Source organism: Antechinus flavipes, chromosome 6 (genome assembly GCF_016432865.1).
Source record: "Antechinus flavipes isolate AdamAnt ecotype Samford, QLD, Australia chromosome 6, AdamAnt_v2, whole genome shotgun sequence".
Taxonomy (NCBI): domain Eukaryota; kingdom Metazoa; phylum Chordata; class Mammalia; order Dasyuromorphia; family Dasyuridae; genus Antechinus; species Antechinus flavipes.
In genome coordinates, this window is record NC_067403.1 from 249,114,615 (window position 1) to 249,137,522 (window position 22,908).

Below are 22,908 nucleotides of genomic sequence, written 5' to 3' on the forward strand. Positions count from 1 at the left end.
TAGCCCTCCTACCTCGAGCTTTCTCTTTCTTATCTCATGATGTGATAGGACGGCTCATCCTCCAGAGGTTTTAATAAACGACTTTTCTGCCTTCTACTGAGGGATCTCTGAGTAGTCATTTTGGGGAAGGGTCTTTCACATCCCTCACAAGTGGAAGGAGGGCCTTCGGAGAAGGAAAGGCTCGCTCTCTCCAGATCAGGAAGGGACTTCTTCAGCACGCTTGGATGCACACGAGAAGATCCACAGTGTTGGATCTTGTTCTCCGGCAACTCCACCCCCCACCCCACCCATTTCCTGGTTGGAGAAACCTAAACTGAGAGCACTGGCCCAGGGTAAATGACTAGTAAATGACTGAGCAGGGATTAGCACTTGTCTCTAACTGCAGCCTGAGAACTCCCTTCGCTCGCTGCTTCTGGAGGAGGCTGGAAGAGAAGAGAAGGTAGGGGGACAGCGACCCAGAGTCTGGGCTTACACTCCGCCCACTTTCTGCTTCTCCAGTGCCCTGCTTTTTAGGAAAAACAGCTTCTGTGCTAGAGTCAGGACTCCTGGATTCTCTCTGTCTCTTGTCTTTCTCTCTGTGTGTGTCTCCCTCCCTCCCTCCTTTTTTTCTTTCTTCCCTCACTCTGTCTCCCTTTTCCCTTCTCCCTTTCCTTCCTTCCTTTCCCTTTCTCCCTCCCTCTCTCCTTCTCCTCCCCCTCCTTCCCTCCCTCTCTTCCTTCCTCTTTCTCTCTTTATGTCTCTCTTTCTGTGTCTCTGCATGTCTGTTTCTATTGCTCTCTTTCTCTTGTCTCTTCATTTCTCTTTCTCCTGTGTGTCTTTTGCTCTCCCTGTCTCTGATCCCCTCTGTGACTCTATATGTCTGTTTCACTCTCTTTGTCTCTGTTTCTCTCTCCCTATCTCTGTATGTCTCTGTTTCTCTCTGTGTGTATCTTTCTCTCTGTCTATCTGTCTCTCTCTCTCTCTCACCCTCTTTTTTCACTCCCTCTTCCCTTTCCTTTCTTCTTCTCTCTAACTCCTTCCTCACTCCCTCCCACTCCCTCTTTGTCTCTTGCCTTCTCTTCCTGTAATATTCTCTCTAAATTGTAATGCTCTCTGTTTCAATTTCCTTGAGGTTTCTGGGAGCAGCCTTCAGTAATCACCCCACGAGTAGCCAGGGGTTAAAGTCCAAATCCTTTATTATCTCTTTCAAAGTCCTTTCTCCTTCACTTGGGGCTCTGGCTAGTTTTGTGGGGGCCTCCCGGACCTTGGTGTCAGTGGGGCAGTGAGGGAGGAGGACTTGCCACAGGTCCCTGTCTTCCCTAGTTCTGATTCTGGCTGAGTTTGTCGGAGCTTATATGCTCTCTTATCAAAGGTGTAATTCTTGTGGAACTCTAGTAAGTTCTAAGTACGGGTACTGACCTAGAGAACTGTGCAGCACCCTGCTAAACAACCATTGTCTCTGTCAATTCCACTGAGTTAGCACCTTGTAAGAATCCTTGTTTCAGGTTCAGAGTTCTGGCCCATAACATCTCTCCCCCCCCCCCCCCCTTCTTCTCCTCCCTTCCTATTTCCTTCCCCCCTCCCCTTAAGAATAATAGCATTAACCCATATGGGGGGGGTGAGCTTCACCCCAATCTTGTAAAATTAGTATAATCATTGTCCCCATTTTACCGAGGAGGATAACGAAGCCCAGAAGCTGACTGGCTATGGGTGGAACAGCTGCTATCTGAGATCTGAAGTCCATTGGCGCCCTTGGCAGGTAGCCACTGGAGCTCCGCCCAGCCTGGTCCGGCGCCCCCGGGCTTCTTCTCCCCCCACCCCCATCCTCTTCCTTCTTCCGCATTCCCCGCAGCCCCGCGCTCCTCCTCCCCCCAAGGAAGGAGTTGAAAGTTCCTTGAGTCAGGGAACACCTGACCAGGTAAACCTTGGAAGACCCCTCGATAATAAGAGACTAATTCATAGAGATAGGGCGCGTCTACCGGCATTTCCAGCACCCCCTCTGTGCCTGGCACTGTGCTAAGCGCTCTCTACAAAATTCTCCTTTAGTGTCGCAACCGTTCTGCCAGTAAGATGCTATCTCCTTTTTACAGTTAGGAAAACCGAGGCGGGCAGAAGCGGGTTGGGCCAGTAAGTTTCTAGGCCCATCTTTGAACGCAAGATTCCGGGGGCCACGCCTGATCTCTATCTGGCCGCTGGACCCAGGGGGCTCCGGAGGAAAAGTGAGGCTGGAGACCTTGCACCGTCCTCCCTCTCCCAAATGGAATTCACTTGCCAGTCAGGACATCATCTTCCCGATGTCCCGGTCCTCTTCGAATATGGAGAGACAACAACCTGTGAATAGTAGTAGCTGCCCCACTGGCGTCCCAACTGGCAATGAAGCCCCTTCCTTCCTTCTTTCCCTTTTCTTCCTTCCTCGTTTGCCTCCTCCCTGCTTCCCTACTCTCTTCTCTTTGTTTTGTTTTTTTTTTTTCCCTTTCCTCCTTCTTTCCCCCCTTTCTTCCTTCTTTTCCTTTCCTTCCTTCTTTCCCTCCCTCTTTTCCTCCCTCCTTTCATTTATTTTGTTTTTCTTTTTCTTTCTTTTCTTCCTTCCTTCCTTCCTTCCTTCCTTCCTTCCTTCTTCCTTCCTTCCCTCCCTCCTTCCCTCTTTTTCTCTCTCTCTCCCTGTGTCTCTCTGTCTCTCTCCCTCCCTTCCTCCCTCCCTTCCTCCCTCCCTTCCTTCCTCCTTCCCTCCCTCCCTCCCTCCCTCCCTCCCTTCCTTCCTTCCTTCCTTCCTCCTTCCTTCCTTCCTTCCTTCCTTCCTTCCTTCCTTCCTTCCTTCCTTCCTTCCTTCCTTCCTTCTTCCTTCCTTTCTTCCTTTGTTCCTTCTTCCTTCTTTTCTCCCTTCCCTCCTTCCTTCCTTTTCTCCTTTCTTCTTTCCTGCCTTCCCTCCTCTCCTTCTTTCCTAGGGAGTCATACCCTTCCCTGTGGGTGCTCTGCTCAAAGGAATATAAATTTTGATTGCACAATTTTTAAAAGATTTCTTGAAACTTAAGTGCACTTTTTATGAATCTTGCCTCAAACTCAAATCACTCTGATCCTTATTGACTGGCCAATAGTAAGTCCCAGTCCAAGACACATTCAGCCAATTTTTGAATTCTAATAGCTCAGAGTAAGTGGAGATAATCAAAACTTCTTAAACTGTGGGTCATGACACTACATGAAGTGGGGGATCATGAAAAATTGGGCAACAATGAAAGTTCTCAAAAATTTTTCCATGACTTAATTCCTTATGCAAAATAAACAAGCACATCCATCTCCTAAGTATTGTGAGGGATGTAGAAGACCCTTACCCAAAATATCTACTTAGAGATCCCTCAGTAGAAGGCAGAAAAGTTGTTTATTGAAAACCTCCAGAGGATAAGCTGTCCCATCGCAAGATAAGAAAGAGAAAGCTCGTGGTAGGAGGGCTAAAGAAGTAGTAAAGATACATAGCTTTTATACAAGAAATTACATCACAAGAGAGCATTGAGAAGGGGAGGAGGAGGCATCTAATTGGTTGTTGCTATTCAGGGAGATTGGAATGGAAGGTTTCTGTTTCCCAGAAATCTCCTGATTTCTAGGAAACAGAAAGTCAGGCCTTCAGGCTTAATCAAGCAGATACTGGTCCAGCTAATAGACTAAATATCGATAAATCTCAAATACCAATAAATGTCATCAACTCAGGTTAAGTAAATATGTTTCTAGCTGGCCAAGGCTCAAGTAGAGATGAGCCTGCACATATTATACAGGTCATAGGGGAGACACAGAAATAATAAAATACAGAAACAGAATTCATACATTCCTGTAAGTTCTTCACCTTATCTATTCCCCACAGTATGAACATTTGTTTTTATCTTTAATATTAAAATTTATGTATACGAAAAAATTGTTTAAAATAAATTTCTTTATGATAATCAGTAAATGTTTGATTTGTATATCTGTTTCATATATCTATCTACCCAGGGTTGAGTAGAAATTTCTCAGCTGAAAAGGGGTCATGAGTGGAAAAAGTTTAAGAAGGCTTGTGCAAATAAAGCCTTCCTAAACTCTTTGCCGTGTCACAGTATCACCTTTCTGATGGCTCGGTCCTCTTTTAGAAGGAAGGACAAACAACATAAGATCTCTAAATCTGGGCCAACCATAGATGTGCCTATAAAATATGTGGGCTGGAGCCAATGACCGAGCTAAAGAAAATCTGGGCTTTGAATGCTTAAGATTGCTATAAAAAAAAAGATTGCTTTAGTTTAATTTTGTGCCCCTTAAATGATATATGTATATATATCTATATAGATATATCTATAGATAAATATCTATAGATACGGATATTTATCTATATCTGTAGATATAGATACAGATACAGATATACATCTATAGATCTATAGATCTAGATTTGTTTTTTTTCTCCTGTGCTTTTGTAGCTCCTTGTAAAAATGTGTTGTGGATTTCCCCATGCTGTGAAAAGGGGAAAGAACGAGTCAATGCTGCCATCTTGTGACCATTATACAAGTATGCAGAGATATAAAAAGTTAAAATGCTCACCAAGTCAGCAAAATCCAATTCATTATATTAATTGTGGATATTTGAGGAAAACTTTCTGATGGCAGAAAGATGGCATTTCTTATTGCTTGCTCCTTGTCTCTCCCCCACTCTCAATAACCAAAGTTTTACTTAAATACACGTTTATGTATCTTTCTTACCCAGAGTCCTCCATGTCTTCTCCTTCAGCGGCCCCCTCATGCCATGGAAGTTACCTCCGGTTTTTCAAAGACCACCGTTCAAGGTTGGGAAGTTGACTTTGGCGTGAAACTTAAGTCCATAGGGCCTGGCTCTGTCATGTGATTTGGGACAATCATTTCTTCTCTCTTTCATTGTAAATTCATGAAGTTAGATTAGATGATCTATGACAATTTTTTTCCCCCTAAGTCTGAAAAGGCTTCAAGGATCCCTTATGTATTCAAGATATATAATGAATTGATTCAAATATATAATAATGAGAACTGTTTCCCAGAAAGTTAAGTATTGAAGTATATAAAAGGATGATTTTCAAAGGAAAAAACTCAAATTCTCAATAGTCATATGAAAAACAAATATTCCAGATCTTTAATAATTAGAGAAATACACACAAAAACAACTCCAAAACTCCTCCTATCACACATTAAGATTGACAAAAATGACAATTTTTGGAGAGGCTGTGAAAAGTCTGCATAACTGATACTCTGCTGGTGGAACTGCAAATGGATCTAAGTTATTCCATAAAGGAATTTGACTATGTCTCCAAAGTCAATAAACTGTATATTTCCTTTGATCCAGAGAAACCACTACTATACTATTATGTAGAAACTACTAGCCCAAAGAAAGGAAGGGAGGAAGGACAAAGGAAGGAAAGAAAGAAAGAAAGAAGGAAGGAAGGAAGGAAGGAGGGAAGAAGGAAAGGAAAGAGAGAAGAAAGGAAGGAAGGAAGAAGGGAGGGAAAGAAGGAGGGAAAGAAGGAAGGAAGGAAGGAAAAAAGGAAAGAAGGATGGAAGGAAGGAAGGAAAAAAGAAAGGAAGGAAGGAAGGGGGAAATAGGATGTTTCAATCTGTATTTATACAACAGCAGTTCTTTCTCTGGAGATGGATAGCATTTTCATCATGCGCCTTTTGTAATTGTTTTGGATCACTATTTCTGAGAATAGCTAAGATATTTACAATTCTTCATTGTAAAATATTACTGTTACTGTGTATGATATTCTCCTGGTTCTGCTCACTTCACTTTGTATCTATTCATGGAAGTCTTTCCAAATTTTTCTGAAATCATTCTGCTGATTGTCATTTCTTATAGTGTAATAATATTCCATCACAGTCACATGCTACAACTTATTCTGCCATTCTACAATTGATAGGCATTCCCTTAATTTCCAGTTTTTTGCCACCACTAAAAGAGTTGCTATAAACATTTTTGTTCAGATCAGTTCTTTTCCTTTTTTAAATAAATCTTTTTGGGATACAAACCTAGCAGCAGTATCTGGGAGTCAAAGGGTATGCAATTTAGTTTCTCTTTGGGCATAATCAACATTCCTCCTCACAATTCCATCAACAGTGCATTTGTGTCCTAGTTTTTCCAAATTCCCTTCAGTACTTACCATTTTCCTGTTTTGTCAGATTAGGCAATCTGATAGTTGTGAATGATTTAATTCCCCTTTGTTTTGAGGAGTTTTTAAGATTGTTTGAAGGAGAATTGGGGAGGGCTGCAGGGAATTCCTTCATATTCCACCATTTTGGCACCCATTTAAAAAATTATTTAGTATTTAATTTCCCCAGTTACATGTAAAAACAATTTTAACATTTCTTTTGTTTTACTTTTGAGCTCTAAAATTTTCCCCTTCTCCTTTTCCCTCCTCCCTTATTATAAAGGCAAGCAATTTGATATATATATACATACATACATTTGGTATATGCAAGCAATCATGCAAAAAATTTCCATATTAATCATGTTGTGAAAGAAAACATAGGCCAAAAAAATCCCCAAGAAAAATGAAGCAAAAAAAAGTATGTTTTGATCTTCATTCAGACTTCATCAGTTATTTCTCTGAAGATAGATAACATTTTTCATATTAGGCCCTTCAGAATTGTCTTATATCACTATTGCTGAGAAAAGCAAAGTTATTCCCAATTGAACATTATACAATTTTGCATTAATATGTAAAAATAATTGATTGGAATTCAGTTTCAATTGATCAAGGATGGACAGAAGCAGCTACACCCAAAGAAAGAACACTGGGAAATGAATATAAATTGCTTGCATTTTTGTTTTTCTTCCCGGGTTATTTCTACCTTCTGAATCCAATTCTCCCTGTGCAACAAGAAAACTGTTCAGTTCTGCACACATATATTGTATCTAGGATATACTGTAACCTATTCAACATGTAAAGGATTGCTTGCCATCTGAGGGAGGGGGTGGAGGGAGGGAGGGGGAAAATTGGAACAGAAGTGAGTGCAAGGGATAATGCTGTAAAAAATTACCTTGACATGGGTTCTATCAATAAAAAGTTATTTTAAAAAATATTTGACTGGTTCAACTCATTTTCATTTGCAACAGTTAATGTACGTCTTTCCAGGTTTTTCTGAGAACATTTTTTGGTCATTTCTTGTAGTGCAATCATATTCCATCCAAATAAGGATTCCATATATGATGGAATCATATACGACAACTTGCTTAACCATTCCCCAGCTGATGGATATCCCCTCTATTTACAATTCTTTGCTACCATTAAAAAATCTGCTATACAAATTAAAAGGACATAGGATAGTTTACCTCTTAGATCGGTGGAAAAGGAAGGAATTTGTGACTAAAGAAGAACTGGAACTTATAATTAGACACAAAATAGATAATTTTGATTATTTTGCATTAAAAAGTTTTTGCACAAATAAATCTAATGTAAACAAAATTAGAAAGAAAGCAATAAATTGGGAAAACAATTTTACATTTAAAGGTGCTAAAAAAGGACTTATTTATAAAATAGAGAACTGACTCAAATTTTTAAGAATTTAAGCCATTCTCCAATAGATAAATGGTCAAAGGATGTGAACAGATAATTTTCAGATAAATTAAAATCATTTCTAGTCATATGAAAAGGTGTTCCAAATCACTATTGATCATAGAAATGCAAATTAAGACAGCTCTGAGATACCATTATACACCTCTCAGATTGGCTAAGATGACAAGAAAAGATAATGATGAATGTTGGAAGGGATGGGGGAAAACTGGGACAATGACACATTGTTGGTAGAATTATGAACGAATCCAACCATTCTGGAGAGCAATTTATAACTATGCTCAAAAAATTATCAAACTGTGCATACCTTTTGACCCAGTAGTGCTTCTACTGGGCTTATATCCCAAAGAGATCTTAAAGAAGGGAAAGGGATCTATATGTGCAAGAATGTTTGTGGCAGCCCTGTTTGTGGTAGCAGAAACTGGAACATGAGTGAATGCCCATCATTTGGAGAATGGCTGAATAAGTTATAATATATCAATGTTATGGAATATTATTGTTCTATAAGAAAGGAGCAGCAAGAGGATTTCAGAGAGGCCTGGAGAGACTTATGGAACTGATGTTAAGTGAAGTGAGCAGAACCAGGAGATCATTATACATGGCAACCGTAAGATTATATGATGATCATTTCTGATGAACATGATTCCAACAATTAGATGATTGATGCCATTTCCAATGATCTTTTGATGAAGAGAGCCATCTACACCCAGAGAGAACTGTGGGAACTGAATGTAGATCACAACATAATATTCTCACTCTTTTTGTTGGTCACTTGTATTTGTTTTCTTACTTATTTTCTTTCCTTTTTGATCTGATTTTTCTTATTCAGCAAGAAAATTGTATAACCATACTGGTTATTTACATATATTGGATTTAACACATATTTTAACATGTATAACATATATTGGATTGGTTGCCATCTAGGGGAGGAGATGGGGAGAAGGAGGGAAAAATTTGGAACATGAAGCTATGCAAAATCAATGTTGAAAAATTATCCTTTCATATCTTTTGAAAATTAAAAAAAAACTTGAACAACACAAAATATCTGCTATACATATTTTTGTTACATCTTTTTTCTTTTTCTTTCTTATCCCTTTGGGATGTAGATTTACTAATGGTATTGCTTGGTCAAGGGGTATGTGTGGTTTTATAGCCCTTTGAGCATAACTCCAGATTGCTCTACAGAATGGTCGAATCAATATACAACTCCATCACCAGTGCTAGTGCCTCAATTTTCCTACATCTTCTCCAACATGAGACATTTTTCTTTTCTGTCAGATTTGCTAATATGATAGTTGTGGGGTGGTGCTTCAGAGTTGTTTTAATTTCCATTTTTTTCATTCAATATGACTTTATAACTACATATGAATTTATGACTACATAGCTTTGATTATCTTGTCTGAAAATTGCCTAATCATATTCTTTGATCATTTATCAATTGAGGTATGGCTCAATTATTGTAATAAATATAACAGTTTTCTATATTTTTAAGAAATGAAGTCTTTATCTTTTTCACCCTGACTATCCTCAAAAAATGTTTAGCTTATGACAACTACCTCCCCTAATCTGTCCTCCCTTCCATCAATATCCCCTTCCCCTTTTCTTATCATATTTCTCTCCCACTCTTTTGAAGAGTAAGATCAATTGAGTGTGTACATTACCCCAATTAGAGCCAATTTCACTGAGAGTATGGTTCAAGTACTCCCTCTTGAACTCCCCCATCTTCCTTACCACTGTTAAGGCTCTTTCACAGTTTCCATCTGAAAGGCAGGCTGCAAGTTAGCGCAATGGATAGTGCACTGGTTCCTGAATCAGGAAGACTTGAGTTCAAATGCAGCCTCAGATACTTCACAGCTATGTGACCCTAGACAAGTCACTTCATCTCTGTGTCAAGTTTCTGAACTATAAAATGAGGGTTCTAATGGCACCCACCTTGTAGGGTGCTTGAACCAGTCAAATGAGATATTTTTTTTCAAATGAGATAATATTTCTAAAGCACTTAGCACAGTGTGATATTCATAGTAGGCACTTAATACTTATTCTCTCTATTCCATCTTAAATGGGAAATAATAATTAGTAAATGTTACCTGATACTTTAATATTTACAAAGTAGCTTTTTGATCCTCCCAACAGTCCTGCGATGATGATACTATGGGTATCATTAATTCATTTTGCAGATGAGGAAACTGAGTTGCAAATTATTGTGCTCAGAGTCACATAGCCAGTGACTGAAAAGGATGGAGTCAGAAGCGATGAAAAATCATTTTATGTGGTGTTTTTCTTCTTTAAAACAATAATATAATGGTTCTCTCTGGGGGAGAGCAGGTTTCTCGGGGAGGTTTTCTGGAGGCAGCCTTAGTTGCAGTTGAAAGTAATAATCACCTCAAAACGCAGCCAGGTGATAAAAATGCAAACGTTTATTTTCTCCTTCCAAAATAGCCTGGTTAGTTGAGGCCTTTCTCTCTGCTTGGTTCTAAGAGCTCTTGCAGCTTTGTCTTTTCTCTTGCCTCTGCTTTCTTCAGCCAGCACCAAGTTGAATCTGTCTTGCCTCTGAGAGAGGGCTTCTGATTCTCAATCTCCCAGAGTGCTCTGTGTCTGTCCCAGAGTGCTCCTCTCCAATCTAATTCAGCTGAACTCTCCTAACTGGGCCTCTGCTTTCTTCTTATATATCAGAGAGTGGGATTATGGGTTTTCTCCAATAGTGCTCTCTGGCCCTAAGAGCTTCAAGGGAGGTGTGGATTTGGATATCTCATACTAAACCCTGAAATCTCCCAAACATATGAACTCCAATGAGTAAAGGTGTGAACACAAGCATTGTATCAATTAGTTCTATTTAGTACCTTGTTTCAGGTTCTGTCCCAAAACACCTCCTTGTAAGATTAGATCAATGATACTGAGCGATGCTAAATTAGATAATTATTGTCTCTATCGACTTTAATGACTTAACAGTTTATAAAAATTCCAACATCTCCCGCTTTCTTTTGTTTTAGAACATAATATGGTCATGACCTCCCTGACTTCTCAAGGAGGTGAGAATGCCTTCTCTGATTGTTCAAAAAAGGAGTAAAAACACCATAAAAAGAAGGTGGTCACACCCTCCCTGACATCTCAGGAAGGAGGATGAAAACACCAAAGGAAATAGGAAGTCAAATCAGATTAGCGGGTTTCTGAAGGGGCTCACTTGAAACAGGTACACATAAATCCATCAATATGGGAGGCATTACACATAATTTACATAAGCACATAGCAATATAACACAGGCTAGTAGTAATGTAACAAATAATATGAATCAACATTAGGATTTACATGTGTCCATAAGTCCTAGAAATAGTCCAAAAGGAATCCATTGTCCATTAGTTCACGTGCCAGGAATCCAATAGTTCCTTAAGCTCTGAAGTACTGCAGTAGTCTCATCAACAATTTTTCATCTCAAGGAATCCAGTGATTCTTGCTGGTTTTTCGAGAACTAAAACAGTCTCATCTTGTGTTAGGAAATCTAATGATTCCAGAAGATTTTAAAAGTTCTTTTAACAGTCTCATTGTCAGCCATGCTCTTTCAGTGTCAGATGTCTCTTAAATCTCCTTTGTTTTGAAGTTTTTCTCTTTGTCTGTTTTTCTCTGATGGACAAGGTGAATACAGCTTGTTGTCAGTCATCTGATTCCTTCTCCACCTGTGGAAATACAAGCAAACCCTCTTCCCCAAGTAGTTAACCTATCTAATTCCCTTCTATTTACCACTTTTGGGATTTCTCCTCATCATCTGGTAATTACATTGGAGCTGTTTGCACTGGATACAGCCTTGTTGGGTTAAAAAATCTATATTCTCCCCAACTGTAATCCTGATTGCTTTTCTGTTGATTGATCATATCAGAGTCTTGAATTTCTAAAGTCTCTCTGGTATAACCTCAGCTGCATCATGCCCCACCTGTCCTTTGGTTGATACCTTGGAGCTGGGCCCTTCCTCTCATTTCCCTGGGTCAATCTACATTCAGAGGCCCAGTGAAAGCCTCGGTTACATTTTGGACATGGGGTTTTGAGTTTTCTCTCACCTTGTCTTCTCACTCTATCTCCATATCTACAATGAGCTCTCAAATGTCCAACTTTTCCACACTGAAAACATCTACGAGTTTCTCTAGAAGTCCCTTGCCAAGAGGGACCCTGTCTTTCCATGTTTATCACAGTCTGGGCATAATAAGCATTTGTGCCCACTGTGGCACAGTGCTTTATGATCTTCTCTAAAGGAGTATCTTTGTCTAGTCCCCATATAATTCTCTTGCAAACCTCATTGGCATTTTCCTTAGCTAAATGTCTGGTCATTATTTCTGTTGCTGCATTGTCTCCAATGGTTCTTATTACAGCTGTTTGCAAACGTCCCACAAAATCTGCAAAAGGTTCGTTGGGACCTTGCTCTTTTTTTGTAAAAGCATTATTTCCATCTTTCTGTCCAGGGAGAGAATTCCAAGCTTTTATTGCAGCCTTAGAAATTTGCTCATACTGTTATGGGATAATAAATCTGTTCTGAACTCTCTGCATACTGACCTTCACCAGCTACTTGGTCAAAAATGATTTGTCCAATAGCTCCTGTTTATCTATTGCATTAGGCTTGAATCCTACATAATTCTTGATACTCCAAAAGCCACAATAAATTTTGTCCCAGTTCTAGACATGTTCTCGCTATGGATTTCCAATCACTCGGGGTTAAGATTTCATAAGACAAATTATCCAGTAACATCTTCACATAAGAGGATGTAGCCTCATAAAGAGTGCAACTCTTTTTCAAATCTTTAATTTTTTCCAAATTAAAAAGAGTGTATTTTCTCTCTTTTTGACCTGAAGAGTCAAGCTTTTCAATCACAGGATATGTATTTATAAAATCAGATATATCTTCTCCTTCATTTTTTGCCTTAATTAATGCCTTTTCTAATCTTGTCTTATTCTGCTTTACAGGAGAAGCTGTGTTTCTGCCTCTCTCCCTCCCCCTTCTTCCTCCACCCATGAAGGGTTAATTGAGGGGGGAGGGTCATGAGATGTGGAATGATCTAATTCCTCCTGCTGTTTAGTATCACACTCAGAATTGTAATTAACTCCATTCTTTTCATCTAGTTTAGTTGGCACTTCTTCTTCCTGCTGTTTCTTCTTTTTCCTTATTTTAATACTTATAAAATTTCCTAAAGCCAGTTGTATTAAATTATATGTATTAAGTATGTCTTTGGAAATTGAGTTAGGCCCATTTTTATTATAGAATTGACAAAGATCCTCTCCTACCAATTTCCATTTGCTTAGATCCAATTCCTTTTCCATAGAGAAACAAGGACATATGCGCTTTACAGTTTGTAAAAGTTCAGCGATCTGCTCCAAAATTATAATCAAACCTTGGCTTTTCATAACTTTGACAATGCTCTCTAAACATTTTCCTTGAACAGAAACAGAAGGCTGTTTTCTAAACATCTGTCCCATCTTAGCTGAAATTCTACTTTAACTCTTTTAACAAAATTTCTTTGTTGTACTCACCTTAATTTCTGGGTTGAGGAGATTTTTCCACTGGATTCAGGATCAGAGGTTTTTCCACTGGAATCAGGATCGGACCTTTTCCACTGAAATCCACTGAGGGGTCTGTTAGTCCCACGTTCAGGGCATCAAAATGTGGTGTCTTTCTTCTTTAAAATAATAATATAATGGTTCTCTCTGGGGGAGAGCAGGTTTCTTGGGGAGGTTTTCTGGAGGCAGACTTAATTGCAGTTGAAAGTAATAATCACCTCAAAATGCAGCCAGGTGATAAAAATGCAAACGTTTATTTTCTCCTTCCAAAATAGCGTAGTTAGCATGGACCCACACTTAACACCATATACCAAGATAAGATCAAAATGGGTCTATGACCTAGGCATAAAGAACGAGATTATAAATAAATTAGAGGAACATAGGATAGTTTATCTCTCAGACTTGTGGAGGAGAAAGAAATTTGTGACCAAAGATGAACTAGAGACCATTACTGATCACAGAATAGAAAATTTCGATTACATCAAATTAAAAAGCCTTTGTACAAATAAAACTAATGCAAACAAGATTAGAAGGGAAGCAACAAACTGGGAAAACATTTTCACAGTTAAAGGTTCTGATAAAGGCCTCATTTTCAAAATCTATAGAGAACTGACTCAAATTTATAAGAAATCAAGCCATTCTCCAATTGATAAATGGTCAAAGGATATGAACAGACAATTTTCAGAGGATGAGATTGAAACTATTACCACTCATATGAAAGAGTGTTCCAAATCATTATTGATCAGAGAAATGCAAATTAAGACAACTCTGAGATACCACTACATACCTGTCAGATTGGCTAAGATGACAGGAAAAAATAATGATGAATGTTGGAGGGGATGCGGGAAAACTGGGACACTAATGCATTGTTGGTGGAGTTGTGAACGAATCCAACCATTCTGGAGAGCAATCTGGAATTATGCCCAAAAAATTATCAAATTGTGCATACCCTTTGATCCAGCAGTGTTTCTATTGGGCTTATATCCCAAAGAAATACTAAAGAAGGGAAAGGGACCTGTATGTGCCAAAATGTTTGTAGCAGCCCTGTTTGTAGTGGCTAGAAACTGGAAAATGAATGGATGCCCATCAATTGGAGAATGGCTGGGTAAATTGTGGTATATGAATGTTATGGAATATTATTGTTCTGTAAGAAATGACCAGCAGGATGAATACAGAGAGGACTGGCGAGACTTACATGAACTGATGCTAAGTAAAATGAGCAGAACCAGGAGATCATTATACACTTCGACAACGATATTGTATGAGGACATATTTTGATGGAAGTGGATTTCTTTGACAAAGAGACCTGAGTTTCAATTGATAAATGACGGACAAAAGCAGCTACACCCAAAGAAAGAACACTGGGAAACGAATGTGAACTATCTGCATGTTTGTTTTTCTTCCCGGATTATTTATACCTTCTGAATCCAATTCTCCCTACGCAACAAGAGAACTGTTCGGTTCTGCAAACATATATTGTATCTAGGATATACTGCAACATATCCAACATATAAAGGACTGCTTGCCATCTAGGGGAGGGGGTGGAGGGAGAGAGGGGGAAAAAAATCGGAACAGAAACGAGTGTCAATATAATGTAATTATTAAATAAAAAATTAAAAAAAAAATAGCCTAGTTAGTTGAGGCCTATCTCGCTGCTTGGTTCTAAGAGCTCTTGCAGCTTTGTCCTTTGCTTCTGCCTCTGCTTTCTTCAGCCTCCAGAGCCAGCACCAAGTTGAATCTGTCTTGCCTCCAAGAGAGCTTCTGGCTCTCAATCTCCCAGATTGCTCTGTGTATGCACCAGAGTGCTCCTCTCCAATCTAATTCAGCTGAACTCTCCTAATTGGGACTCTGCTTTCTTCTTATATATCAGAGAGTGGGATTATGGGTTTTCTCTCATAGTTCTCTCTGGCCCTAAGAGCTTCAAGGGAAGTGTGAATTGGGATATTTCATGCTAAACCCTGAAATCTCCCAAACGTGTGAACTCCAATGAGTAAAGGTGTGAACACAAGCATTGTATCAATTAGTTCTACTTAGTACCTTATTTCAGGTTCTGGCCCAAAACATCTCCTTGTAAGATTAGATCAATGATACTGAACGATGCTAAATTAGATAATTATTGTCTCTATCAACTCTAATGACTTAACAGTTTGTAAAGATTCCAACAATTTTATCACCTATAGAACTCACAGCATCAAAATTAACATTTTAGTTTATCTGCCCTTCTGCCTTCTAAGGATGTTGACCTTTAGAAGCTACGAGTTTTCTACTGAAGAAACTAACAGAAAAATGAATGGATTTTTAAATCCAGTAAGTGAGTGGTTCCCACGTGGCCAAATGATGGCCTGGGGTTTGCTAGTTTTGCAGTAGTACTTGAAGACTGTCTAGAGCAGCACTTCCTCCCCTGGTTAATCAAACTGATGAGGTTGGACTTTCAGGGAAGACTCTGGTCTCCTCAAGCCTTGCCTAGTGCCTAGGTCTGAGTGACTTCAGATCAAAGGCCATTCTGCTCAACTTCTATTCAAACTTTAGGAAGCCCACTTCCCATCTTCCATAATATTATGCAAATCAACTAAGATAGAGTATTTCAACTTTCAGGCTTTATAGTCCCAGGACCCATTTTACTTTTAAAAATTATTGAGGGCCTCAAAGAGCCTTTGTTTATATGGGTTATATTTATCATTAAATTAGAATTAAAATGGATCAATTTTTTAAATATTTTTTCATTTTAAAATAACCATAATAATTCCATTACTTGTTAACATAAATAATATTTTAATGAAAATTAATATTTTCCAAAATAAAAAAAAATGTAAGAATGTCATTGTTTAACATATTTTTATAAATGGCTTTGATTTCTTGTTTAAGGTAACTGGATTCTCCTGTCTCTACATTTGATCTGTGATTTTGGTTGAAATATATCAAGAAAATCCAGCCTCACACAAATATGGAGTTGGAAAAGGGAGTTTTAAAATAGGAAAATAACATTGGTGTAGTATTATAAAAATAATTTTCACCTTATGGAACCCTTCAAGTGCTCTAGGCAACCAGAGCCTCCCTTTGGGTGGTTCTTCCTTGAGAAACAATGGGGTAAAAGGGAGTATGTTGTAATTAGGCAAGAAATCTGATTTTGGATCACACATCTGATGTGTTAGGAAGCATATGGCCCCAAGAAAGTTACATCTCTGTACTTTATATTCCCACATCAGTAAAATGAAGACACTATATTCCCTTCTAACCTCAAAAGGGTGGAAAGACAGAATAAGTGAATTGTTTAGAAAGAAAATCCTGAAAAACCCTAACTTATTATAATATCAACATTGAGAGGGAGTGTGGTAGCAAATAGAGAACTGACTGTAGTGTAAAAGACCTGGATAAATGTCCTACCTCCATGATCCATACTGACTTTGTAAATCACTGATCTTCTCATCCCCAGACCACTAGAAGACAGTAAATTCTAGCGTTGTTGATCTTTATTAGTTGCCATTTCCCCAAAAAAGTATTACAAGTATTTTATAATGCACTTAGAGCTTATTAATAAGCCATGATAATATTATCTCATTAAGGGTATTTTTTAAAGAATAAAACTTTATCTTAAAGAATAAATCTGTGACAAGGTAATGAATTACAAGTGCTTATACAAACATAGCTAATGTGCTTTTGTTTATTGTCTGACTAGGGAAATCTGGACTGAAATCCTACTTTAAATATTCACTAGCTGTGTGATCCTGGGCAAATTATTCGATCTTTCTGTGCCTCGATTCTATCATTTGTAAAATGAGGGGTTGGACTTTGTCCATGAAAATTCCATCCAGCTTCATGCCTATGATCCCATGATTCTGTTGCTTCTATGCAAAAATAAACAAAAAGAAAAGAACATCAACCAAAAGTTTTAAAAGTCTATAAAAGAAAGCAGAACAATGTGCAGAAAGGGTCAAAGACAAGAAAAGCAATTCTAGTACTAAAGCCTTTAAGGAAAATAGATGCTTTTACAAAGTAAGAAGTTTACAACTTCATACACAATTCTTTTTTCTGTTCTTTCTATATAGAAATGCTCACATTTACTGGTGTTTAAATTCACAATAAAAAAAGAAAAGAAAAATTCCAAGGAATATGTGATGATAAAACTGATCAATTTCCTCCAGGACTACAAGGAATTTGCTCATATTGAGCCTGTGAGGTGCAGCATAAAATTCATTATCCTCATTTGACAGGTGGGGAAACTGAGGATTGGGCAGATGCAGCAACATGATCACTCAGCTAGTAAATGTGACAGTCTAGATTTGAACTTAGGTTTTCTGATTTTACCTCCTTGCCTCACTGTGTTATAAGAGGCTGAGAGGGATTTTATTTGTTTTTTTTTTTTTTTTAGATAAAAGTAATAATCGATAACAGTTTCAGACTTCTTTATTTCTAATACATTTCTGTGCTTCTGGTTTGTCACTGTAGTCCCAGAATAGAGAAAAAATATTATAAAATTCACAAACTTTAGGGTAACCAAGCTAGTTAAAAACTGATATTCAAATTTGAATCTCAAGTCAGGATCCCAACAGGCTTGACAATTGGTCCTTTCAAAACTGATTGTTGGGACAAGTAGGTAACACAGTGATAAAGCATCGGCCCTGGAGGTGAGAGGATGTGAATTCAATCTGGCCTCAGCTACTTAGTGCTTACTAGCTGTGTGACTCTGGATAAGTCACTTAACCCCAATTGCCTCTCAAAAAAAAAATCCTGATCCTAAAATTCCCCAAAGGAAAGTTACTGTTTAGTCAGGAAACCAAGCAAAAGTACAAAGTTGCATTGGTAATCTGTCATCTCTTCAATTCATCTATTTAGAGATGCAACTTGCTCAGCCTGTTCTCAAAGGATTTCCAGGAATTGTAAGGACATTGCTGACATTCAGCTCGGAGGATATTCTTTACCTGAGAAGTCAAATGAGCAAATAGCTTCCCAGAACAATTTACAGTCACTTTGAAAGAAAACTAGGAGAAATATCCATTTGTGACCAGTGACAGGCACAGCATCTGTGAGCCATTAAATTGCTCACAATTGTCGGCAGAGATAGAAAAGTAACAAAGCAAGATGATGTTGGTTCACAAGACAATGGGAAGTGAAAATGGGTAAGTGTTAACCTGGACAGGCTGATCAAATTGACATTTCTAAGTGGATGAATTGAAGAGATGACAAATTAACTAGTGCAACTTTGGACTTTTTCTTGATTTCTTGACTAAATAGTAAGTTTCTTTTAGGAAATTTCAGGATCAGGGATTTTTGTTTTTGTTTTTTGCCAGTTAATTGGGATGGAAAGTGTATCAAACTCTATGTTTTTGCCATTGGGAAGATAGTATAGAATAGTGTGAAGTGTGCAAACTTCCCAAAGAAGGGTATAAATCCTACGCCTTCAAAGGAGAAGCCATTGATAATGTTTCAGACAAAAATGGTAGATTTCTTCCTTTCCTAGGCAAGTGATAGAAAAAGTGGATTACATTTTAGAAAACAACCTTCTGGTTAATGACTTAAATGACTAGTGTCTTTAGGTACAGGTAAATAGAAGGGCATCAACCAGGAAAGGGGCTTTTCAAAGTTCTAAGCAGGGGCAAAGATAAAGCTGTATATTAGAAAGGAACATTTTCTATCAGTATTCCATTGTGAGAAAGGAAGGTTAAGTAATAAAAATTTTAATCCATAAAAAGGAGAAAAATAAGCAAATCAGTATCTTGTTTAATATGCATAGAAATGTTTTAAACTAACCCAATAAACATGTATGAGTATTTGTAGTTATGTAAATATATGTAAATATATATATTTGTATTGTAGTTATATAAGTATATGTAAATATATATACATATATATGAGTATATGTATATGTATAAATATATCTGTGCTTAACTGTAGTCTGCTTGAGAAAAATGGGGGAATGAAAGAAGAAAAAAAGAATAAAGAAAAATTTACACAGGGAAGAACAAAAGAATAACCTACAAGGAAGAAAAGGAAAGATGAACACTTGTGAATATAATCCCTTCTACTGTTATATATGTTTCTTGAAATGGAAATTTATGGTTATATATTTTGAATCCTCCCCAATGTTCTGTTGGGCACAATGTTTATTAAAAAATTAAAAAAAACTGACTCAAGTTTCTACTCCAATTAAAGTACTAGGTCACCTCAGAAACTCCATGGGGTACATATTCTGGAAAACCAATTGAATCCCTCAGGGAATCACTTGCTTTTGTCTTGGGAGATCACTATATTTTCACTTATTGCCATATAGTGAACTTAATAATGGGGATCAAGGTTTGGGCAAAAGTGATAACGAGTGACCTTTGTTAATGAAGATACTGACTTAAATTCAGATGAAAAGTGGTCCACTGACCCTTGATTTGAAGCATTTGATAAAATCCTGGTTATTCAGCTCCAAAACTAGTGACATTCCTATTCCCATGGATTTATGGGACCACTTTCCTTCTCCACCATTGTGTCCTAGATATGCTTGATCACCTAAATAAACAGAGAAAGGAAATTGATCCTTGTTATGTGATCCCTCAGTCCCATCAAGAAGAGTCAAAATCACATCAAGTCCAGAGAAGACATTGACCTTCATGAAATGAATCATGTTCACGCATTTACCACAAGAAGTTTCCAGGTGGTGGTCGGTAATGACATTGCTTTCCCTTTTGGATATTCTGCCTTCCCTATCTCTTCAGTGCAGATTTAAAGCTCGTTTCCATGGCTACTAATAGCTTTTCATATACTCATGAGGAAAAATTTTCTAGCATCCTTGAATTTGGGTCTTCTATGAAGGCAATTTTTCTTAATATTAATCAGTAACAAAGCCTGCTATAGCTCACAAAGTTAAGGTCAAGAGGATGTTGAAGTAGTATGTGAAAAGTAAGACTAAAATCTACCATCTTCCCAAAAACCATTCCCAGGTTGGTAGTGACTAAATGGTCTGTCTGCCAGTCTGCAAAACTGATTCATGTATTTCTCAGAATAAAAAAGTCTGGAGCACTTGCATGTGATTTTTGTTGTGTTAGACTAATCATGACTGGGGTTTTCTTGACAAAGATACTGGAATGGTGTAGCATTTCCTTCTTTGCCTCATTTGACAGATGAGGAAACTGAGTTAAGTGACTTGCTCAGTGTCACACAGCTGTTATACATCAGAGACGGAATTTGAACTTAGGAAAGATGAATCTTCCTGACTTCAGGCCCGTGCTCTTCAGTGTCTGTGCATTATGGGTTACCTACCTGCCTTCACCTAATAAAAACATCTAAAAATTGTAAAAATTAAAAGAATTCTGTTATTCATTCATTCTTGAAGCATTTACTAGGCATCCACTGCATGCAAAGTTCTGAAGATAAAAGGCTCAATTCATAGAGGTTGAGTGCATCTATCTTAGTAATAGCTAAGGGAAGAAGGAAAAAAAGAATTATTTAAACACCTTATATGTTAGGCACTATGTTAGTACTTCTGGAACAAAAATTATTCAAGCATTTTAGAAACAAATTACAGTGAAATGTATTTATTTTATATGAGCACTTGTACATGTATATGGGACAGACATGGGTATCTCCTTGAAGAAAGGATGTCAGCTTAGGCTGCTATTTCATGTGTGAAGAAAAGGGGGTCTTGTACCAGGGCACATACTAGAGAAGGGCCTTCCATTTAAAAAGAAGCCACGTAATAGTGAAAGAGTCTGAACCTGGAAGTCTCAAGGACTTTGTGCTACAGAAGCCACCTGGAACCAGCTGGATGGCCCAGTCAACAAGAACTCTGAATATGAAGGAAGATATGAGTTCAAATCCAGTCTCAGAAAATTAAGTCACTTCCTTCATCTGTATAATGGTGAGATTATCTCCTCCCTCACCAGATTTTTGTGAGGATTAAATAAGGGAACAAATGAAAATCATTTTGTAATTTTAAGGTATCCTGTAAATGATAAGCTGCTACCATTTCTTGTGTGATCTTGGCAAGTCCTTTAAGTTCCCTGGACCTCAATTTCCTTAGCTGTAAAATGAGGTGGTTGAGACCCTTCTACTTGTGGAAGACATCTCAAAATGGAGACAAGGCATTATATTTTTTCCCAAAGCAGATTGTGCCTGTGGTAAAGTCTCATTCATTAATTCATATTTTGTCAATTTGAAATTTGTGATAAAGGTTAATTGTGCTCCTATTTGGGGTAGGGAGTGTAATGTGATAAATTAGATAATGATTAATGTTAAGAAATTTGGTTTAATGAAAAATTGAATCCAAAGGCTTTGGGTGAGATGCTTAAATTCTCGGGGCTCAGTTTCCCCATTTGTGAAATGATAAGGTGGGGTTAAATGACCTCTTAGTTCTCTCCTAACTCTAAATTCTACGATTCTTATGTTAACAATATGGTTTTTCGCCTATTTAGGAAAATGCTTTGCTGTCGATGGGGAGATTATTTTAAATCATCCTTATCTGTTCATCATTCTATAAAAACTCCTATTCAGCCACACTCCATAAGCCTAGAATTGCTATATGTTCTTAAAGTGAGCAAATGGGATTCTGGAAATGTTCTGTCCCAGAGGTTAAATCGTATATTTATGTGTTTTGTGGCTTTTGCATTTTGTACAACAGGCTGCCTCGGCTGTAGACGCCCTCCCTTCTGAGACCATCCCTGGCTGCCTTTTTCTGAACTTGTTTGTGCTGGCAGATTACTTTGCCCCATCGTGCTTGGAAACCTCCCTGGTCAGTTCCCCGTCTCGCCTGCTTGCGACATCAGAGATTAGAAATCAATCTGACAGCCTAAGAGAAAGCCCACGTTTCCCTATAAAACCCACAGCCCTCCCCTGCAGTGTTCTGTTGTGAAGGTCATGAAAGACAGACATCCACCATATCGACTCGGAGCCGTAATGAGAACCCAGTGTATTCTGGTTGTACCAACCCCAGAGGGCAGCCTCAGGAGTCGAAGTGGGCCACAAACAGATGCCTTTGAAAGTTAATGCGTCATGTAATTTAAAAAGGGAATGGGCCGGACGTAAGAGAGTCACGGTTCTATGGATGATGTTCTTTTTTTGTTGTACTTTCATATACGGAAATGCTCATTTTATTTGGCTAACATTGAGAATTGAAAAAATTGAAAGGAAAAAAAAATACCATTGTCCCTGTAGCTTGGAAACTGTTGTTCCTGAGGAGATTTCAATGTTCCTCATTAATATCTTTGACGTTCCCTGTCTCTCTCTCCTCTTGGACCTTTTGTCTTCCTCTATATGAATTAAAATGTGTATCTAATAAAAATCTAGCACTTGAAGCATCACTAGTCATTCTGAAAGTCTCCAAATGTTGGGGCATTCTGGGAGAATTTACACTATGCCAAGTAAGTGTCTCTAGGACAAAGACTGCTTCCTTTCTATCATTGAATTTCAAATTTTTGGCACAGTCCTATGAAGATTGAACTCTGCCCCCAAATACTAGCCATGTGCTTCTGGGTGAGTCTCAGCTCAAAGGCTCCGTTTCTTTATCTGTAAAACAAATCATGGTAGCATCTATTTTGCAGGAGCTAAGGTTGTCTAATAGAATGTATTTTTCAGACCTCTTAGCATTTTATAAATTGTTGCTGAGTTCATGTACATAATGCTTATTGATCGGTACTTAATGGTACCATATTGTCAACCATCCTTTTTACATGATAATGCATATAGTCAAAAATGTAATTGTGAAACATTTCTATTTGATTTATATGGAACTTTTTTACTACTCTCATAGCATAGTGGATATTTTAGCTTATTTGATTGTTAATATTTTAAAAAGCATTTATATGTTATCCATTCTATCAATAAATCATGCTATATGAGATGTTTTTGCCTAATGGAAA

At 37.9% G+C, this 22,908-nt stretch overlaps 1 long non-coding RNA gene across 1 annotated transcript; it reads left to right on the forward strand.

Moving 5' to 3' along the window:
- The first annotated feature begins 333 nt into the window (after nucleotides 1–333).
- Nucleotides 334–22,908, forward strand: LOC127540047 (uncharacterized). Its single transcript, XR_007948089.1, has 3 exons — nucleotides 334–439; nucleotides 4,699–4,777; nucleotides 21,672–22,908. It is a non-coding gene; the product is annotated as an uncharacterized LOC127540047 (long non-coding RNA).